We start from the raw sequence: 5,164 nt of genomic DNA, 5'->3' as shown, positions 1-5,164 counted from the left end.
CCAAGAGTCCCTGGGTATGCCCACAATCCAGGAGGGGGAAGGTGTACATTGCTTTGTGAAGTTCTTAGCAAAATTGATAAAGCACACATCTCTGATTTGAAAGGAACAATCCTTCTTGGACATACCTCCCAGGAGGTGTGTCTGATATCCAGCTCTACCCTAAGTTGAGTGCCACATCCTTCCTTGATGGATGAGGCAGAAGTAGCTTTTCAGATCCTGCACTCTGATAGTGGAGTCAGGCTGTTGACTTAGAACAGTTCTCTCTTATTCTAGTCCAATTCATATGCTTGTCATGGCATCATGGTCTTTGAGAATGCAGGACAAACATCATCAGAAGAACAAAGTTCCAAGAGTCTATTTTGAGGGTCTGGTTCTTTAGCTAGCTATCTCCCCACCACCACCACACACACACACACACACACACACACACACACACACACACACACACGTCTATATAATCAGCAAATTTTAAATAATATTAATGAATTTATATGTTAACCTAATTCTATTTTGTTCTTTCTTGAGGCAAAACTCTGGTGATTGTTTTTCCCCTCTGAATGTTAACATATATTTAATCTATTATTTTTCAAGGTCAAATTCATGGAAGTCCTAGATAGTAAAAAATAGATTGATTAATAGATATAATGTTTATATACAAGGACATATGTTAATATTCTACATCCTACCTTTGTGACCTTACATAGGACTACAGAATATACCCCCTTAATTGGAATATTTTCTCTTCTTAACTTTCAATTTTGAAGTCCCTAGTCTCCCTAAAGGCTCAATTTAGAAACCTCTGACTAGGAGGCTTTTCTTGATCCACTACTTGTCTGCATCTTGAATATATGTATGTATCCATGTATCTGAATGCCCATGAATATTTATGCATATGCACAATCTATACACAAACATGTATGTATGTTATATATATATATATATGTGCTCATTCTCACAGACATATATTACACATGTGTTGTGTGGACATGTATATATGCATTATGAGAGTCTATAAATATATACATTTGCATGCACAAACACACATACACACACACATATATATATATACATATATATATATATATATATATATATATAAAACATATACAAAATAAGTATGTACTTAAATTGATCCTTGAAGGACATTAGGAAAAAAAATTCTTGGTTTTATATACATATCCCATAAGGTCACAGAGGTAAACCATAGAGAAATAGCAAATAGGTCAATTTGGCTAGAATATACAGTGACTACAAGGAAATAACCCTGTAAGAATAGAGTGGAGCAAAATTGGGAAGAGTTTGTAAGCCAGGGACCATAAAGAGCCTCTAGAGCTTCTTCATCAGGAGATTGTCAAGATTTGAAGGTTCAAAAAAAGTATTGTGAAAATCCTGGATAAGTCACTCTCTGTTTTTTTAATTATTCATAAGTTATATAATTCTTTGACTTCAACTAGTTTCATTTAGTACCATTCTATGGTTGGTGTATTTCTCCCTAGACTTGATGAATTATAACAATGCATAAATAGTAAAAGTTAGCTTTCAGAAGGGGCTTCTTAAATTCAGTGGTTAATTGCATTATGAGAGAGAGAGATTCAGGAAAAGAGGAAACAGATGTTAGTGAGTAGTGATGGTGAAGAAGAAGGAACTGGAAGGAATACAATTGTGTCATGGAGAGAGGTAGACCCCTGTGTACTCTATAAACACTCTAGTTTTTCCCCCCTGAGTTTATTGAACTGGGGGAGGATGAAGTTTTCTACAGCACAAGGCCTTTTCCTTCCCATTGTTACACTTAAGAATCCATTTATTTATCATCCCACTAATCTGAATAGCTGAGTGCCTCTCTGAAGTATTCAGAAAGTCTATATAAAAATTAAAAATATACTCTGCCAATAACCACATATTCTCAAGGAATTTCCACACTATTCAATTTTTTTAGTGCTTGATGAAGTGCTTCCCAAGAGACAAGCAACAATGTATAAATTATTGAAGCCATAATTAGCAGTCTAATCTTCTACAACTCAACAACAACATCAAAGGAAACCAGTCAAGAAACTGGAAGTTTTGTGCAGATTAAATAAAACCAGTTTCAGTGCTCTACTTAGTGAGCTTATACAATGAGTAGAGGGAACCCATTGAAGTAAGCCATTCGGCCTTGGAATAGTTTTACTTCTTGGGAAGTTTCTTAAAGGTGTTAAGCCTAAATCTCTATCTCTTCCGATAATGGCAACTAGTTGGTCTTTTGTAGGCCAATCAAGACTAAGTCTATTTCTTTTTTAAAATATGAGAACCCATAAGACAATTATCATACACTCCCTAAGTTATGTTTTGGTGGTCAAAATATCCTAGGTAGTGAATGTTCTCTAGCCTTCTCACCTTCTTTTGAATATTCAGTAGCTGGTCTATCTCAAAACGTGATGTTTAGAATTGAACGCAGTATATCAAATATTGCCTGAACAAAGCAGAATAGGAGAAGAATTATCTCCCTTGATATGGATGCCCCTGAATGCAATCTAAAATAGCATGTGTTCTTTTGGCCACCGGGTTGGACTATCAGCTCTCATTGAGTTCATATTCCACTAAAGTTCCTCCATAGCTTTCATAAGGACTATCTAGTGACATTTCTCTAATCTGTATGAATTAATGACTACTTATGAAGTAGATTTTACATTTCTCTTAATTAAAATTCATCTTATTCAGTTTATATCTTTTTAATTACCTAACACTATTCTTTTATATGCTAACTATCATGTGTCAATAACCAATTTTTACAAATGTGTCATCTATGCCTTCATCAAAGTCTTTGATAAAAATACTGAACAGCACCAGTCCAACAGACAGTCCACTAGAGTTCCCCTGCCAACAAAGTCATCACTAAAACATTAGTGTCTACCCTTTAAATCTAGTTATGTAAACATCTTGGAATACACCAAACTAAGCTGTTATTTAATTCATATTTATCTTGTCCACTAGGATAGCATAAGACATGCTAAATGCTTTCTGAGATATTAGTGATTTTTAGTTTATTCCCTTAATATATTGGTTTCTTGTCTGCTGTCTTGTTTGTTCATTTATTTTGGTCTAAACCTGTGATTCTTTGGGGATGAAACACTCTCATTGAGGAAAACTCCTCTACCAATTCAGAACAGAAATTTCCTTGGAATTAATAAGCTTAGTTGCTTGGGGACAATGAAGAGCTTGATTGACTTCCCTAGTGAGACCGTGTCAAAAAAAAAATGGGTTAACTTGCTACCACCTGTACTTGAAGAAATTATTCTAGTGCTTAGTCATTCTTTCTTTCCTTTCTATGAGCTCACAAACTTCCATTAATAAAGTCTTCTAGGAATTTATCAGCAATTGAAGTCAAGCTTATTTCCATCTGTGTAGACTTGATCCTATGCCCATCATATCTGCTTTCTACAGTCCTACAGCATTTCACTATGATTGGGTTTTTTTTTTTAAAAGATTACCATGGGTAATCCTCCAGGACATTTTGTGTTCTAAGACATAATTCCACTGGGCCTTGAGAATTGAATTAATAAAGGACAAGTAGATACTTTCTAACCACATCCTAAATTATTTTGTTTTTTCTCTTCCTGCTCATTACTTTTTTTCATACTTCCCAGTTTAAGGACCTCTCCCCTTAGAAGAGGAAGAAAAGGGAACAAAATGGGAATTAAATAATTCATCCCTTTCTCTACCATCTGTTAAGATCAATATATCTATCCTCAAGCAAAAACCCTATGCCTTCTTGATAATTTTTAACATGCCCCTTTTTCTGTCCTTAGTTCTCACTGAGAACACCAGTTAATTCTAAGCCTTAGCAAACTCCTGAAATTCTTTTGACTTCTTCTTGGATATTATCTCTGAGTTACTGCTCCTTTCCATCAATTCTTCTTCTGTCCTACCTGCCACTCCTAAGGCAACCAATATTGACAGGACCTTACGGAAAGTATTTTTTTCTCTACTTCCTATTTAAGTTTAATACCATTTTCATTTAATTCCAAAAGTTTCAAGTAAATATCCATTTTCTGGCCATTGTAAAGTAACATTTCATTCATAGACAACAGTCTTGATTATCATCTTTTAAGTCATGCTACAAATAATCAAAATGCTATCTTATCTAGTTGCTCATCTCTTAAATCTTCCTCTCATTTCTACATGTTATTGTTCAGTTATTTCAATCATGTCCAACTCTTCATGAACCTATTTGGGTTCTTTCTGGCAAGAATACTTGAGTGGTTTGCCATTTCCTTCTCAATACTGCATGACCCATCCTACCACCTGTGCCCTTAAAATCTTCTTGCCTAAGACATAAAATTCTTAGCAATATTTCCTAAATTTTTCTGGTCATATCACACATAATTACTAATCTAAGTATTGGAAATGCCATCTGTTTGCAAGCCATACTTAATCAAGAATTCTACAAACTTATCAAAGAGGGACTTATTCAGCTCTATGTTAATATCTCCAATAAGAGAGAATACACTGTCCTGAGCTCAGCCATTCAACTTTTGGAAAGCTCTGATTATTAGAAAGATTTTCACTACAGTGAACCAAAATTTCTACAATTTCTTTTACTTTTATCTTCTGGGGCTCAGGAGAATGTGTCCAGTCCTTTTACTCAGCAATGGTTCTTCAGATACCCCCTCTCTTTTCTTCTCCAAACTAAATACCTTTTGCCTCATTTTATTCTTCTGTCTTTTATTCTAGTCACCATTCTCTTTGGGATGCATACCACTTTCCTCAAATGCAATATCCAGACCTGTACATAATACTCCAGAAAATTTGCAGAGTAAGAATTAATACACCACATTTTGGAAATCTATTCACACAGCTTTCACTCATATAATTTTTTCCCCAATTGAATTATTAGACTTGGATTATTATCATGATGTTTGTCAAATTTTCATAGGCTTTCCAACACATTCTCAATAAATAGTGAAATAAAACAAAAATATCTTGCTGTCTTTAGCATTAATTGGCAACTTCAGCTCCTTGGTCTTAGCCTTCTTGTCCCTATTTTTATAGCAAAGTATATGATAAAATGAAGAACTCAGGATGGAGAACAGGGAAGGGAAATAGTCATTTTGTTTCTATCACTACATAACTTGATAGTTATTTTATTCAAATTTTTTTTCTTTCAGTTTTTGATGACAAAGTCCTT

The sequence above is a fragment of the Macrotis lagotis genome, chromosome 7, assembly GCF_037893015.1.
Source record: "Macrotis lagotis isolate mMagLag1 chromosome 7, bilby.v1.9.chrom.fasta, whole genome shotgun sequence".
Classification (NCBI taxonomy): domain Eukaryota; kingdom Metazoa; phylum Chordata; class Mammalia; order Peramelemorphia; family Peramelidae; genus Macrotis; species Macrotis lagotis.
The sequence above is the reverse complement of the archived record's forward strand: the minus strand, read 5'-3'. Positions refer to the sequence as shown.